General features: G+C 43.9%; 1 protein-coding gene across 1 annotated transcript in view; it reads right to left on the minus strand.

The window, feature by feature from the left end:
• Positions 1-496: 496 nt before the first annotated feature.
• Positions 497-18,114, minus strand: part of SERINC5 (serine incorporator 5) — a 150,547-nt gene continuing 132,929 nt past the window's right edge. The window contains exons 12-14 of the transcript XR_001115402.2: positions 5,732-5,917; positions 3,153-3,206; positions 497-972 (exon numbers count right to left, since the gene is read on the minus strand). The gene's annotated coding sequence lies outside the window, so the exon portion shown is untranslated. The remainder of the gene's footprint in view (positions 973-3,152; positions 3,207-5,731; positions 5,918-18,114) is intronic.

The following is an 18,114-nucleotide window of genomic DNA, read 5'->3' on the forward strand; positions in this document are numbered from 1 at the left end:
TTTCTCCACCGTGCCTGGCCAGGCCCCAGGGTGAATTGTTCTAATTCCTTGCACTTTTTCCTGGCAGGGTCTCCAGGCTCATGAAATCTGCCTTTTGCCAAAGGCAGAGGATCCGCTGGCAGCAGACAGCGCTGGCTGCAGTCAGGCAGGTGCAATCATTTTTTAATGACATATTTCCCCCCTTATCAAAATTGTGCAACTCACTTTAGAATATTTAGAAAATACTGGAAAATGTAAAGAAGGAAGTAATCCTGCAATCCTGCAACTCAGAAATGATGTTTCAGCACTTTGGAAAATATCCTTCCAATCTTTCACATGCACAGGTGTGGTCTGTATACTGCACTGAGATCCCCAGCACCAAAAAGTTAACACTGTAGGAAAAGTATTTATCTATGTCAGTTATCCTTTGAAAGTATGATATAGGGGGAAAAAAAAGAGATCAGACTGTTACTGTGTTGTAACCGAGCCAGTTAAACAGAAATGCCACACTCTGAGGCGAATTCAGGAGTCCTTTCTTAGCCGGCAACCGAGAGACGGCTAGTGCTCAAAATTCTCTCGGCCCTGAAGAAGGGGCTAGATATTTTTTATACTTTGTTTAGAGAGGGGAGGGGGAGCCTAGCTGTAGCAATCTTGCAGAAGTAAAACAGGCAAAAAAAAAGTCAAAAAGACAAATGGTTACCAGAAAGAAAACAGTTCCAGGTGCAGGGGCTTTAAATCCATCACAAGGTGATAGACGCTGGGCTTTGGGTGCTACGAACCGGACAAAAACCTGGGGGCTTAGGGTACTATCAACCCGGCAAATTCCTGGGAACTGCGGACATAGCTTGCCACAGCATCTTATCAGTTAATTGCATTCTTTGATGTGCTGGGAGTCAGCTTGCACAAGTTAAGTCCTTGAGGAAGGGGGTGGATAAGGAGCCCTTGATGTCTTGCAAATGAAGGAGCCAAATGGAGTCCGTTCAGGTTCCTCAGCTAAGAGAGAGTCAATCAGGTTAATACAAATTAGGGTATCACAACTGTGTCTATGTAGAAAAGGAAGACATAAGAAACTCCATTTTGATCTGTACCCTGAACAATTGTTTTGCCTTGAGATGCTGTTAATCTGTAACTTTGCCCCAGCCTTGTGCTCACAGAAACATGTGTTGTATGGAATCAAGGTTTAAGGGATCTAGGGCTGTGCCGGATGTGCCTTGTTAACAAAATGTTTACAGGCAGTATGCTTGGTAAAAGTCATCGCCATTCTCCAGTCTCGATAAACCAGGGGCACGATGCACTGCAGAAAGCCGCAGGGACCTCTGCCCAGGAAAACCGGGTATTGTCCAAGGTTGCTCCCCACTGAGACAGCCTGAGATACGGCCTCATGGGACAGGAAAGACCTGACGGTCCCCCAGCCCAACACCCGTGAAGGGTCTGTGCTGAGGAGGATTAGTAAAAGAGGAAGGCCTCTGTCTCCTGCCTGCCCCTGGGAACCGAATGTCTCAGTGTAAAACCAGATTGTAGAAAACCGCCCTGTGGCTGGAGGCGAGATAATGCTGGCGGCAATTGTTCTTTACTCTGTTATTCTTTACTCCACTGAGATGTTTGGGTGGAGAGAAGCACAAATCTGGCCTACATGCACATCCAGGCATAGTACCTTCCCTTGAACTTATTTGTGACACACATTCCTTTGCTCACGTTTTCTTGCTGACCTTCTCCCCACTATCACCCTGTTCTCCTGCCGCATTCCTCTTGCTGAGATAGTGAAAATAGTAATCAATAAATACTGAGGGAACCCAGAGACCGGTGCCGGTGCAGGTCCTCCGTATGCTGAACGCCGGTCTGCTGGGCCCGCTGTTCTTTCTCTATACTTTGTCTCTGTGTCTTTTTTCTTTTCTCAGTCTCTCGTCCCACCTGACGAGAAATAACCACAGGTGTGGAGGGGCAAACCATCCCTTCATATGATGTTTAGGCCGGGTGCAATAGCTCGCACCTGTAATCCCAGCACTTTGGGAGGCTGAGGTAGGAGGTTCACTTGAACCCAGGAGTTCAAGACCAGCCTGGGCAACATAATGAGACCTCATTTCTAAAAAAAAATTGTTTTAATTAGCTGGGCATGGTGGTGCACACCTGTTGTTGCAGGTGCTCGAGAGGCTGAGGTAGGAGAATCAGTTCAGCCCAAGAGTTCAAGGCTGCAGTGAGCTGTGATCGCACCACTGCACTCCAGCCTGGGCAATAAAGTGAGACCATGTCTCAAAAAAAAAGTATGATTTTTTTGCCAGGCGCGGTGGCTCAAGCCTGTAATCCCAGCACTTTGGGAGGCCGAGGCGGGTGGATCACGAGGTCAGGAGATCGAGACCATCCTGGCTAACACGGTGAAACCCCATCTCTACTAAAAATACAAAAAAAAAATTAGCCGGGCGTGTTGGCGGGCGCTTGTAGTCCCAGCTACTCGGGAGGCTGAGGCAGGAGAATGGCGTGAACCCCGGGGGACAGAGCCTGCAGTGAGCCGAGATCGTGCCACTGCACTCTAGCCTGGGGGACAGAGCAAGACTCCGTCTCGGAAAAAAAAAAAAAGTATGATTTTTTTAATAGCTGCATAATAGTCTCCCCTATGGATATTTTTATTGTTTACTTCACGCTTGCCCTATTTGGGGGCATTGAAGTTGTTTAATTATTTTTCCAATATAAATAATTTTATTCTGGCCATGTTTTTATTGAAATCTCTAACCCTATAATCTCTTTTTTTCCTTAGGATAGGTTTCCAGGATTGGGATATGGGAACAAAAGGTTAAATATTCTTAAAGTTCCTGATACATGTTGTTGAACTGTTTCCAGAAATCTTCAACAAATTCATCCCCTCTAGCCATAGTGCCTGTTTCAAGAAATGATCAGCATTGTCCATTATCTTCTTTTATTTTTTCCCAATTTGGTAGGTAAAACTAGTATCATTTCTAGTCTGCATTCTGCTTGACTCGTGTGGCTGAACATTTTTTTCTGAGTGGCATAGCCATTCTTGTTTCTTCTGTGATGGGTCTGGACACATCCTCGGTGCTCTCATTTTAAGGAGAGCAAGGATGGGGAACGAGGGGATATACATTGTATTAGTTTGTTTTCACGCTGCTGATAAAGACATACCAGAGACTGGGAAGAAAAAGAGGTTTAATTGGACTTACAGTTCCATATGGTTTGGGAGGCCTCAGAATCATGGCAGAAGGTGAAAGGCACTTCTTACATGGCAGCAGCAAGAGAAAAAGAGGGAGAAGAAAAAAGCAGAAATCCCTGATAAACCCATCAGCTCTCATGACACTTATTCACTATCACGAGAATAGCACGAGAAAGACCGGTCCCCATGATTCAATTACCTCACCCTGGGCCCCTCTCACAACATGTGGGAATTCTGGGAGATACAATTCAAGTTGAGATTTGGGTGGGGACACAGCCAAACTATATTATGCATCACCACCTGATGGCACCCACCCATAACCTCTGCCATGCTGTGCGCCCCCATGCCTGTCGGCAAGGCTCCCCAGGCCTGGTGCCTTTGCTGCCATACTCTGGGTACTTCCACTCACACTCCCATCTCTGGGTGTCCTCAAGATAACCCGATGTTCCCAGGATCCTTCCCTCAATTAACAATGACCTGCCCTAGCCCCATTTCTTCAGCACCATCTCCATGCTAAGTTACAAGGAGTGGGCCCAAACAAACAACTGAAAGCTAAATATCTTCACCTAACCAAAGTGTTGGCCGTCTATATTAGTCTGTTTTCATATTGCTATAAAGACTACCTGAGACTGGGTAATTTATAAAGAAAAGAGGTTTAATTGACTCACAGTTCTGCATGGCTGGGGAGGCCTCAGGAAACTTACAATCATGACAGAAGATGAAGGGGAAGCAAGGAACATCTTACATGGCAGCAGAAGAGAGAGAGGATGCAGAAGACACTGCCACTCTTAAACCATCAGATCACGGCTGGGTGCAGTGGCTCACACCTGTAATCCCAGCACTTTGGGAGGTTGAGGCAGGCAGATCACTTGAGTTCAGGAGTTCGAGACCAGCCTGGCCAACATGGTGAAACCCCATCACCACTAAAAATACAAAAATTAGCTCGTCATGGTGGCACATGCCTGTAATCCCAGCTACTTGGGAGGCTGAGGCAAGAGAATCACTTGACATCTGGGAGGTGGAGGTTGCAGTGAGCCAAGATCATGCCACTGTACTCCAGCCTGGGCAACAGAGTGGGACTCCATCTCAAAAAAACAAAACAAAACAAAAAAAAAGGTCAGATCTTGTGAGAACTCCCTCACTATCACAAGAACAGCATTGGGGAAACCGCCTCCATTATCCAATCACTCACACCAGGTTCCTCCCACAACATGGGGGGATTACAATTTGAGATGAGATTTGGGTGGGGACACAGAGCCAAACCATATCACCATCCACAAAAGCTTTTTGACAAATAACTCTGACTAGGAATTGTAAGAAATGTTTTTAAATGAGTAAGGTGGAAGCAAACATTATTCCCATTTTATAGACAAGAAAGGTGTGTCTCTGGATCTGTGACAGTCCATAAACCAGAGAAAAGGCAGAGACAATGACTGATTTTCTGCTGCCCAATCCAGTTGCCCAACCCTCCTGGCTCAATGCCAGGACTTCCCTGTTTTTGATTAGGGAAAGCGGAGCCACCCACTCCCTATGTGCAACTGTTACACACCCAGTGTCCCAGAAATGACATTCAACTTCCCTATAGCGACTGCTTTTACTGACATCATTTTTAGCAGATGTTTTACTATAAAAATGGGGTGGGGAGAAATAAATCAGATAAACTGCTGCCAAGGATCATTACTGCTAGGGTGAAACTGGGGGCACATGATATAGCTCAAATGCACCCCAGGTCCAGCCCAAGCCTTGCTCAATACCCAACCCAGGAACCAGACCTGTCATCCAAGGTTGTCCTCTCCAATGATCTTAGCCGGTTCAGAATAACCCTCTAATATTCCTCATTTACTGTAGTTGCTTATTATGAACCCACCAACCATTAATTCAATCTTTTTTGAATTCTCAGTTTTCAGTATATTTCTCTTCAGGCTGTGGTACATATCACACCATATGGTAATTATTTGCTATTTTCTGCTTCCCTGTCTAGACTTTGAGTAAGTTGAGGGTAGAATTTGTTCTTTTTCATATTCTTAGAATTTGACAAATAGCAGGTATTCTTAATCACAATTTTGTTGAAGGAAGGAATCAATGAATAAAAATTTCCTGCATTTACTGTTTACTGCAAAAAGACTATAGATGTTTGCTGTTTTACATTTTCTTCTTTTAAGGTCTAATATCAATACGTTGATGTTTGATAAATATAATTTCAATCCCAGTTGCATCTCTGAGTCCAGGCAAGAGTACTACAAAAAGTATAAACAGAGGTCAAGTGCAGTTGCCCTCTGCAAGCAAGACCACTTAGAACTCTCCAATGGCTCTTTGACAAACCTTCAGTGGGATTTCTGTCAAAGCTGACAATGGATAAAATTATAGAAAGGAGGGAAAGCCTTGATAAGGAGTCCTTAATGAGTGGGTCACTAAGTTAATTCAACATTGAAAGGGATAGAAGATGTTAATTTCACACCCATGTGAAAGAAATCAACAATGAGGCCTCATCTGGGAAAACCATGATGGGGAAGTCTGGGGCTGATGGATGAGGGGTGTGAGGCAGGGCAGAAAGCCTCCACGTTGCTGCAGCAATGCAAAAATAGGCACCTTGCCTTAGGCCTCTCTGGCACTCCATCTTGTCTCTCCTCCCTGGAGAAAAAGCAAGCTGTATTCAATCATCTTTTCAATGCTAAAACCAGGCTTTCCTGTCAGAGTTGGGGCCAGAGATTTTTCCATCCCCTCTTGCAAAAACGATATTCTTAAGAGGCCTTAAGTCTACAGCATTGATAGTTTCTGGGAACAAAATAGAAATTAAAATCTCACCTTGTGTTCCCTTCCTCTTCCTGGACAGAGAATGGGACAGGCCCAGGCCATCCAGATCACTATGAACCTTACCAGAAACTTCAGTCCATTTTCTCCGTTCCCTTCCCTGGGACCTGCATGCTATGTCTCCATACCCCTCCTTCCCCACTCTCCAGGCTTAGTGGGTGAGGCAGAGAGTGAGAGCCAGGCTTACCTGCCTTTTCCCCCACAGTGGGAAGAAGCTCAGTAACTGAGCTCGGACACTAGTGGCATACCTGCCAAGAGGATGACATAAATGCCTCCTGTCACCCTGAGATAGGCAGAGCTCTGCTGGCAGCCCAACCCATATGTTCACTCATTCATTAACAAATATCCACAGAGGCAGGCTGCTCTGGCCTGGAGGGGGATGCCCTACACTAGACGACTCAGGTTCATAGAGCCAGGCCTCATTCCACCCCCGCTGGCTCAAGTCACCGGAAACTGGAGAGCTCTTTTTTTTTTTTTTAGACGGGGTCTTGCTCTGTCGCCCAGGCTGGAGTGTAGTGACACAATCTCGGCTCACTGCAACCTCTGACTCCCAGGTTCAACTCATTCTCCTGCCTCAGCCTCCCAAGTAGCTGGGATTACAGGCGAGTGCCACCAGGCCCGTCTAACTTTTCGTATTTTTTAATAGAGACTGGGTTTCGCCATGTTGGCCAGGATGGCTCGAACTCCCGATCTCAGGTGATCCACCTGCCTCAGCCTCCCAAAGTGCTAGGATTACAGGTGTGAGCCACCACGCCTGGCCCAGAGCTCTTAACTACAATGACTATATGCAGAAGAACAAACTAACACACAAGATGGCTAGGAACCGCATAAGCCAAGACTCTGCAGTAAGACACACTTGAGTTCTGGTCCTCACTCTGCCATTTACTTACAGTCCAACTGCAGATGGGACCTCACCTCTCTGAGCCTCAGTTTCCTCATTTGTAAAATAGGCAAATACTGGCACCTACCTCATAGAATTAGTGCAAGGCTTAACGGAGGTGATCTAGGCAAAGCACTTAGCTTGGTACCTAACACATATTAAGTGCTCAGTAATAGGTGATGGTGATGATGTAAGTTGGACACAAGAGAAAAGGACACATACTAACTGATAATCACACAGAGCCACTGACTCAATTTGGTATCTTTCTCTGACATTCAGTTTTTCTTACCATCTGTCAGCATGCCACACTCCTTCAGCCTTGAATTATATGCTGCCTTCTGGTTTTGCTTTTATAAAACAAATAGAATGTATTAGTCTTCCTGAGGCTACTGAAAAAAAAAAAAAAAAAAAAAAAACCACAAACCAGTGATTTACTACACAGAAAGTTATTCTCTCACAGTTCTGAAGACCAGAAGTCTGAAAGTACTATATTGTCAGGGCTGTGCTCCCTCCGAAGGATCCAGGGGGCGGTCTATTACTTACTTCTTCCAGCTTTGGGTGGCTGTCAGCATTCCTTGGCTTGTAGCTGCACCACTCCAATTTCTACCTAGTCTTCTTAACATCTCATCTGTGCCTGTTTTCTCCTCAGTGTGTCTCTTATAAAAACACTTGTCATGCCAGACATGGTGGCTCATGCCTATAATCCCAGCACATTGGGAGGCCAAGGTGGGCAGATCACTTGGGGTCAGGGGCTTGAGACCAGCCTGGCCAACATGGTGAAACCCCATCTCTACTAAAAATACAAAAATTAGCCAGGCTTGGTGGCAGGCTCCTGTAATTGCAGCTACTCGGGAGATGGAGGCAAGAGAATTGCTTGAAACCGGGAGGCGGAGGTTGCAGTGAACTGAGATCACAGCATTGCACTCCAGCCTGGGTGACAGAGCAAGACTCCATCTCAAAAAATAATAATAATAATAACTTGGCTAATCCAGGGTGATCTCCTCAAATCAAGATCCCTAATTTCATTACCTCTGCAAAGTTAACATTTACAGTTCTGGAAATTAGGATGTGGACATCTTTTTGGGAACCATCTATCTTAGACTGTTCAGGCAACTATAACAAAATATCAGATACTGGGTAGCTTACAAACAACAAACATTTATTTCTCACAGTTCTGGAGGTTTGGAAGTCCAAGATCATGGCACTGGAAGCTGTAGTGTCTGGTGAGGTCTTTTAACTATGTCCTCACTGTGGAAGGGGCCAGGGATCTCTCTTCCTTTTATAAGGCTTCTGGTCTCTTTTTTTTTTTCTTTTTTTCGAGACAGAGTCTCACTCTGTCCCCCAGGCTGGAGTACAGTGGCACAATCTTGGCTCACTGAAACCTCTGCCTCCCAGGCTCAAGTGATCCTCCCACCTCAGCCTCCTGAGTAGCCGGGACCACAGGCACATGCCACCATGTCCAGCTAATTTTTGTATTTTTTTTTTTTGTTGTTGTTGTTGTAGAGACAGGGTTTTGCCATGTTGACCAGGCTGCCAGGCTGGTCTTGCACTCCTGGCCTCAACAGATCCACCCGCCTCGGCCTCCCAAAGTGTTGGGATTATAGGTATGAGCCACTGCACCCAGCTTCATTCATGAAGGTTCTATCTTCATGAACTAATCATCTCCCAAATACCATCACCTTGGGGGCTGGGATTTCAGCATATAAATTTTGGGGAGACACAAATATTCAGTCCATTACACCAACATTTGGTCCACTACTTGGAGTACCTAAGAACATGGACTTTAGAAGTAGACTGACCTGGATTCCAATACCAGCCCCACCATCACTCACCAGTTGGATGACCTTAATTCAGTTATTTAATATCTTTGAACTTCAGCTTCTGGAAAAGGGCCAATAATGCCTATGTCCCGGGGTTGTTTGAAAGACTTAAATAAGCTAATATGTTAAAAGTACTGGATAATTGGTAGCTCTCATTACTAGTGGTAAGTTTACCCCACTAGGCTACAAGCTCTTAAGAGCTGGAGTTATCTCTGCTTCCTTCACAAGTCTAGCACAAGTCTGCAAACAGCCCATCCTTAGTGAAGGTGGGGTGACAAACTGGCTGAACAAGTGGCCTAGACAGCCAATATCACCAATTATGTAAGATTCCACAGGGATCTAAAGGAGGGAATTAGAGGCACCCAGTAGTGACCCCAACCTAAGCAGTGCAGGGATCAGCTGGGTGGGTTTGTCAGCAGAGAACAGGACCACCAGGGCAGGCACATAGAATTAACTGCACTCACTGCACTGTTGTTACCATTCTTTGAATCCCTCCACATGATGTCATTCCTACAGATGGAAGGTCAGCTACACTGGAGAAGTTCCAGAAATTCATAAATAGATTATGATCCCAAATCCCAGAAAGGAGGACTTTTCCAGACTGCAATTGGGAATTTACCTTAATGATTTGCCCATCCCAGAAGGGAAAGCTGCTCTGGTATATTACAAACATTACAGCACATCTGAATAACCCAGAGAGCTTGTTTAAATGCACATTTTTGGGCCTCTACCAGGCTGGTTAAACAAAGCTTCAGTAGAGTGGGGATAGGAACCAACCATTTTAAATAACCTCCTTTGGTAATTCTGGTTCAATCATAGCAATCAAATTATAGTCCAACCTAGGCAGGGGCTTGCTACCTAGGAGTCAATATGTAATACTAGAAAGAGTAAGAGTTTGGAAATTAAACAGAATTAGGGTCCAATCCTGGGTCATCCACATAATAGCTGTGGGACCTTGGGCAAGTTACTTCATTTTTTTGGATCTCAACTTCCTCTTCTATAAAGGGGGGCTGTACCTGTCAGGGTTGTGGTGTTAATTCAATGATAATTATGTAAAGTGCCTGCTCATAGTAGATTGAAGCAGAGACTGCTACTATTCACCAATCCATTTCTTCTTGTTGTTCATACACAGTTAGACTATTTCCCAGCACCCTTTGCAGCCAGGCATGGCCACACTGGTTCTCACCAAGGGGATATGGTTCTGAGTTACAGTACCTATTCTTGGCAAAGGCTTAAGGAACAGATATGCCTGCTCCATGCCTTCTTTTGTCTTGCATCACTTGGATGCCGGTGACAGGCTCTAGAGAATTGGGGATTTACAACATGGAAGGAGCCTGGATGCCTGAGTTACTAGGTAGGGGAAAGATATCCATCAACCAGAATGCCTGCCTTGGACTTTTCTGCAAATGAGAAAAAAGCTCATATACCATATTAGGTTATAATATAGTTGCTTTAAAGAAATACCCACAGCCGACGTGGTGGCTCACACCTGTAATCCTAGCACTTTGGGAGGCTGAGGCAGGTGGATCACCTGAGGCCAGGAGTTTGAGACCAGCCTGGCTAACACAGTGAAACCCCATTTCTACTGAAAATACAAAAAATTAGCCAGGCATGGTGGCACATGCCAGTAATCCCAGCTCTTCAGGTGGCTGAGGCACAAGAATCACTTGAACCCAGGAGGCAGAGGTTGCAGTGAGCCTAGATCCAGGCTGCACTCCAGCCTGAGGGACAGAGTGAGACTTTGTCTCAAAAAAGGAAAAGAAATACCTGCATTTCTATAAGGAAATACCTGAGACTGGGTAATTTATAAAGAAAGGAGTTTTGGGGGCATTTTTTTTTTTTTTTGAGACAGAATCTTGCTCTTGTTGCGCAGGCTGGAGTGCAGTGGCAAGATCTCGACCCACTGCAACCTCTGCCTCCCAGGTTTAAGCGATTCTCCTGTCTCAGCCTCCTGAGTAGCTGGAACTACAGGCATGCGCCACCACACCTGACTAATTTTATATTTTTAGTAGAGACGGGGTTTCTCCACGTCGGTCAGGCTGGTCCCAAACTCGCGACCTCAGGTGATCTATCCACCTTGGCTTCCCAAAGTGCTGGGATAACAGGCATGAGCCACCGCGCCCAGCCAAGAAAGGACTTTTAATTGGCTTATGATTCTGCAGGCTGCACAAGCAAGGTGCTGGCATCTGCTCAGCTTCTGGGGTGGCCTAAGGGAGCTTTTACTTAAAGCTAGAGCAAGCATCTTACATGGCAGAGCAGAAGCGAGAGTGAGAGTGGGATGGTGGTGAGGAATCTCAGGATGACCTCCCTGAGATTGCTGTCCCCTAATTATTCACAAAAACTCACTATCACAAGGTCAGCATCAAGGCGCGACGCATCCACCCCCATGACCCAAACACCAGGCCCCACCTCCAACACTGAGGATTACATCTCAACATGAGATTTGGAGGGGCCATCTAAACTATATCATACACTTTTTGGATCTATTTTACAACTAACCTATAGTCAGTGTGTTAATCCATTTTGCATTGCTATTAAGAAATACCTGAGACTGGGTAATTTATTTTAAAAGGAGGTTTATTTTGCCTCATGGTTCTGCAGGCTGTACAAGCATGGCACCAGCATCTGCTTTTGGTGAGGCCTCAAGAAACTTCCAATCATGGCAGAAGCAGGTGTGTCACATGGCGACAGAGAGAGAAATAGAGAGAGGAGGAGATGCCAGGCTCTTTTAAACAACTAGCTCTCACGTGAACCTAATAGAGTGAGAACTCACTCATTACCTCGGGGAGGGCACCAAACCATTCATGAGGGATCTGTCCCCATGACCCAAACACCTCCCACCAGGTCCCACCTTCAACCTTGGGAATCACATTTCAACCTGAGATTTGGAGGGGACACATATCCAAACCCTATCAGTCAGGAAATGTTCACCCCCTTTCTCCACCTCCAAATAACAAATACACAGTACCCAGCATATGTGCAAACATTTTATTCTATTCACAATTCCCATATGGTGTAAAATGCAATCTCTCTGTAGTAGGACAAATTCTAGGGATGACCTCTGTATTAGTCAGGCTTCTCTAGAAGGACAGAACTAATGGAATATATATATGTGTGTGTGTGTATATATATATATATATACACACACACACATATATATATAAAGGGGAGTTTATTAAATATTAACTCACACGATCACAAGGTCCCACAATAGGCCATCTGCAGGCCGAGGAGCAAGGAGATCCAGTGCAAACTTGAAGTCCGATGTTTGAGGGCAGGAAGCATCCAGCACAGGAGAAAGATGCAGGCTGGGAAGCTAGGCCCATCTCTCTTTTCACATTTTTCTGCCTGCTTATATTCTAGCAGTGCTGGCAGCTGATTAGATTGTGCCCACCCAGATTAAGGGTGGGTCTGCCTTTCCCAGCCCACTGACTCAAATGTTAATCCCTTTTGGCAACACCCTCACAGACACACCCAAGATCAATCCTTTCAATCCAATCAAGTTGACACTCAGTATTAACCATCACAACCTCCCTGAGATTCCTGTCCCTTGGTTATTTAACACAAATCTAGGTACTCCTGTGAAGGGATTCTGCAAATGTAATTAAAGTTTCAAGTCCGTCAACCTTAAAACACAGAGATGATCTGGTTGATTCCGATCTAATCACAAGAGCCCTTTACACAACAGAAGGGGAATTCGGAGAGATTTGAAGTATGAGGAAGACTCAAGTGCCATTGCTGCTTGAAGATGGTGGGACCACGGAGAAGGAATACCTCAAGGAACTAAAAGTGGCCCTTGCCTAACAGGCAGCAAGGAAAGAGGAACCTCAGACCTACAGCCATAAGGAACTGGATTCAGCCAATAATTGGAATGAACTTGGAAGCAGATTTTTCTCGGTGCCTCCAGGTAAAAGCTCTGCCCATCCAATACCTTGATTTCCAGCCCTGTGCTATCCTGAGCATAGAACTCAGGCAAGCCCGCCTGGACTTCTGACTACAGAACTGTCTACTAATAAATTTATGTTGTTAAATTTGTGGTGATTTGTCACAGCAGCAATAAAAAAACTAATACATTCTCTTAATCTGCTTTGTCATCCATTTTTTTTCTTTGAGACAGAGTCTCACTCTCTTTCCCAGCCTGGAGTGCAGTGGTGTGATCATAGCCTATTGTAACCTCAAACTCATGGGCTCAAGCAGTTCTCCCACCTCAATCTCTTGAGTAGCTAGGACTACAGGCACATGCCACCATACTCGGCTGATTTTTTTTTAATTATTATTTTTTACGTAGAGATGGGGTCTCACTATGTTGTCCAGGCTAGTCTTAAACTCCTGGCTTCAAGAGATCCTTCCATCTCAGCTGGGAGGATCCCCGGATCCCAAAGTGCTGGGATTACAGGAGTGAGCCACCATGCTCAGCTTCCTCACTTATTTTTTATTAATAAAAAGTGACGTGGAAGTTAGAGTAGATGATATCTGAATATGCTCTTAGCTTTACATTTGCTCGGTTCCTTGTGCTCAGTTGTCTGTTAGGGAGCTTCTTGCCCTTATGGTGAGGACGTGACACAGTCTGGGCATCAGCTGCAGCTCTTTGAACAGAGATGATCCAGCTCCCCATCTCACCAGGACCCAAATCCAAAACTTAGAAGTGGAGCTGCTGTCAAGGAAAACAAAGTTGAGCAAAATGACTTCAAAGCCCATTGTGCTCACCTTCACTCTCCCAGTGGATCTCTGCACCTGAGAATGTGCAGGGTCCATCAGTATTGACCTCCCCTTTCCACCAGCCCTGGAAGTTATGGAAGGGGAAGGTAGCTTATTCTGATATCATGTCCTATAATAATGCTTCCTGGCCTGGCACATATATCCTTGTTTCTGTGCCTCTTGTTCTAAAACATCCTCCCTTTCCAAAAGCTGAAACTGTTCCTGCACATATTATGCACTTAAGCAGGTAAATTTCAGAAGATTTTAAAAAGCTTCCCAGTGAAGGAAGGAGAGAGAGGTATTGTCATGAGATACTAAATATGCAGATGGCCAGACTAGATATCAAAATAGAACCCTGACCCACAATCTGTGGCAACTAGCCTGGGAAGCCAACATATTATCTGCAGTAACCAGTCCAGGAAGCAAAGTAATAACCCCCTTAGCAATGGGCCCCAAATGGCCAGGACTCGATTAATAAACTGACAGCTCCCCTATTGCCCCCACCTCCAACTTTGGACTAACCAGAGAAGGCCAAATGGGCACCCCCAACCAATCACATAGCATGCCGCACTTCTAGATGGCCCACTTGCAGCTTCCCCATGCCAATAGTCTCTGGGCACACCCAAAGTCTTCCCTTTTTTCTACTACAAGGCTTTTTCACACCTCTGCCTGCCTTTAAGTGTCTGCCAAACACAAGTGATGGTAGCTGACTACCTTGCAAGCTCTCTATAGTAGGCTTTGTTCTCATTTGGGTGTCTTCATTTATTTCCACAGTCCTTGTTTTTCAGGGAGATTTAGGGCTTAAATACAATGAAATTTCATGTAAGGATGCAGGAGTGTTTCATGGAACCTTAAGCTCAGGAAAGCTGCGTGACCATGGGAAGACCCTAGAGCCAGAGTCTGGAAAAGCAATCAGAGCTCGCTGTCTTGGATCTTACAAATCTTGTCTTCTTGCAAACAGGATTCTGTGGTCCAAACGGCCAAAAACATGACCATGGACAGGGCCTGTCCTTATCTCGTCACCTGCAGAGAGACAACTCTCTGTATGTCCTGATTCCAAGTTCCTGGAGAAGAACACAGACTGGACCAACTTGGATCAGGCACCATTCTAGACCAATTTACTAACAGTGCCCAACTCCCACCCAGGGTGGGGAGTAGTTGCAGGTAGTCTTGTTTATGAACTTGGCAATCAAAAGCCCATCCCTGTCACTGTTTGGAGGGGAGGGGAGAGAAGGGGGATGGTTCCAACCAAAAAAGGTAGGGGGATGGACATCCCAATAGGGGTCCACTCCATTCCTGATGGCACAGTGAGACAGTGGTCATGTGTCACGTGCTAGACTCTTAGACTCTGTGCCTCCCAGTACCTGCTACTGACCAACATGGTCTAGTGAGCGATTTTCCTTGTGAAGGCATCCATCCATTCATTCATTCACTTAGCAAACAATTGTACATCCCAACCTTATGCTAGGTGCTAGGTATACAATGATAAAACAAATACAAACACCAAAACCACAATCTCTACCCTCAATGTGAGGAGATACCACCACATAAATGAGCAGTTACAATACTGTGAAACATGTTATGCTCAATCTATGGCCTAAATCAGATGACAGGCTGGGCAGAGGATCAGGCTGCCAAGAAATGCTTCCTAGAGGGCATGCTGCCTGAAATAAACCTTGAAAATCAGGGAGCTTGATAGAAATAGGGGAAGAAAGAGTGTTTCAGGCAGAAGCAAGGTTCACTGTCAAGGAAAGGCATTTGAGGAAACCAAAAGTAGTATCTGTTTGACATGAGCTATATTGGAGTGAGAGTACTGGGAGGTTGTCTAGAAAGGGGGACAGAGACTAGATATGAAGGAACTTGAAAGCCGTAAGTATATGATGAAGGCCATGGGCTTTCTATACAGGAATGACCTTGATGACTTGATTTGCATTATTGAAAGCTCACTATGGCCAGAATGGATTGGGGATGTCTGATGATGGGAAGACTCAGCTGGGCAGTTGCTGCATTAACTGTGGAGTTACAATGGTGACCTATAACAGCAGCTTTGGATATGGAGAAGAGCAAACTGGTTTAAGAAATATCACCTGGGTCAAGAAAAGGACATGCAGTGGGTTGGGTAGGGAGGAAAATAGATGTAAATAATTAGTTGAAAAAGAAAAGCAAGATCGAGAGAGAGAGATTAATTGTTTTGCCATCTATTCATCAGAATCACAAGGCTGAATCAAAAGCCTTCCTGCAAACCTAGACTCACGCTGGTTCAGTTCAGAGACTCTATCAGAAAGATGAGGAGCTCATGAGTCTTCCATCAATGTGATCTTGTGATTTTTCTTGTGACCACAAGACAAAGGAAGAGAAGAGTACTTTGGAGTCATTATGATGAAAATTCAGTTGAATACACTGGAAAGTCAACATGAGAGGAGAAGGAGGAACTGAAAATCTGATTCAGTCTTGACCACCAAGTAGAACTGGGACAGAAACAATCAAGTAGGCACAGATCCAGTTTGGATTATAAAAAGCTAGTTCATCAGGAAGGCCACCATAAAACCAGAAGCAAACAAAGAGTCAATTAAGTACAAAGGTTTTTACTGTGACTATGCAGTGAGGTCCAAACTCTACTAAATTTGAAGTTTCCTGCCAAAGAGAAATGTAAGCTTCCCTGGTGGTATAAGTCAGAATTTCATGACATCAGCCAGATAACCACAAAAGAATATATCTTTTAGTGCAAGATGCTTCTAAGCCTTTCTCCACCCAACTAATCAACATTCATTTACTGATTTACTTATTTCTTCAAGAAACACACTCCATTTCACAGCCACGTTCTTTCAAAGCTGACAGGTTGAGATATATCTAAAACACAAAATCTCCAACATACATTTTCTTCTTCAATGTTGTGAGATGTATTTTTCTAAAACACTGTTCTGCACATACTACCATTCCTATATTAAAAACAAGTTAGTTATCCACGCCTTTTTTGTACAAATGAAATTTATAAATTTTAATTTGGTTACAAAAAAATTTTTCATCAAAATTTTTGCTTGTTTATATAAAAATAGAGACTGGGTCTCACTATGTTGCCCAGGCTGGTCTCAAACTCCTAAGCTCAAGTGATCTTCCCACCTTGACCTCCCAAAGTGATAGGATTACAGGCATGAGATACCAAGCCTGGTATAATTTAAATTTTTAATTAAAAATTTTAATTTGGCTACAAAATAAATATATACTCATCATCAAAAACTTTCAAAGAAGAAGATTAAAATCACCATAATTCCAACACCCAGACACAATCACAATCACTTCTGTAAGTTAGGATACACTGACAGCCTATGTGACAGGGAAAAAAACTAAGTTGTAAGAATATTTTAAAAACCTCCTATGCCCCATTACAGTAGATTTTATTACTCAAAATATTTGCTGCCCCATCCCGGGGAAGATAATACTTCCCTGCTTCATTGCATCAGCCTTAGAGATGTGATTTAAGGTGTCCCTTCTTGTGGGAGGATTACATATCCTCACCTCATTGACCTCAAGAGTGGCCATGAGACTTGCTTTGACCAATGCAATGATAACAGAAGTGATGTGTGCCACTTCTAAGCAGAAGCTCTGATTCATCTCATGGTTCTACTATGTTCATTCTCTCTTCCATGAAACCAGCAATATCCCAAATACAGATTGCTGGTCCCAGGATGGAAAACTTAGAGCAAAGCTACTGGTAGCCCACAATTGACACGTAATGGGAGCAAGAACTGAACTTTAGTCATTGTAAGCCACTGAGGGTTTTGGAGTTGCTTGTTACCACAGCATAACTTAGCCAACACTGACTGATACCACCTACCTCCAAAATGTCATCTGAGTTTTTCTTATGTCTGAAGAGAGCCTTTATGCATTGAAATAAATGCTCCCTTTAATTTCAACTTATATTTTATATATTTAAATTATGTTTTAAAACTTAATTTTGAAGACTTTAAACTTGTGTTAATTTATAAATCAATTTTGTTAATATTTCATTTTATTTATTTATTTATTTATTTTATTTATTTTTTTTTGAGACAGAGTCTCGCTCTGTCACCCAGGCTGGAGTGCAGTGGCATGATCTCGGCTCACTGCAAGCTCCACCTCCCAGGTTCACACCATTCTCCTGCCTCAGCCTCCGGAGTAGCTGGGACTACAGGCGCCCGCCACCGCGCCCGGCTAATTTTTTGTATTTTTAGTAGAGACGGGGTTTCACCGTGTTCTCGATCTCCTGACCTCGTGATCCACCCACCTTGGCCTCCCAAAGTGCTGGGATTACAGGCGTGAGCCACCGCGCCCATTTGGTTTTGATGAATGCCTAACTGGCTTGTAAATTTGACAAAGTACTCCCAAATATTTATGGAACTTTCAAAATTAAGTTTTAGACATTTCAAACTACAATCTAATTTTAATTGATTTCTCAAGGGAAAAAACAACAAAGCAGACTCACATTTCTATAGGCAAAATCTTAATAAATACTGAACTTAAAAAGTTTAACCTTACAAATTTAATAAATTATAAATTTAAAGATGTAACAATTTAAACATTTGAACATTATTTCAAACTTAGTTATCAATATCTTATAAATTTTTACTAATATTTTGAGTCTAATGAATCAGTCTCTTTACTTACCATAAAAAGCAGAAAAATATACACAAAATACCATAATGGTCACAAAACTTCTAGATAAAATTTATGACTAGACATAGCTTGTCTTCCAAGGGTCTTTGAAAGTATGTTTGTTTTCTGGC

Source organism: Nomascus leucogenys, chromosome 2, assembly GCF_006542625.1.
Source record: "Nomascus leucogenys isolate Asia chromosome 2, Asia_NLE_v1, whole genome shotgun sequence".
NCBI classification, from domain to species: Eukaryota; Metazoa; Chordata; class Mammalia; order Primates; family Hylobatidae; genus Nomascus; species Nomascus leucogenys.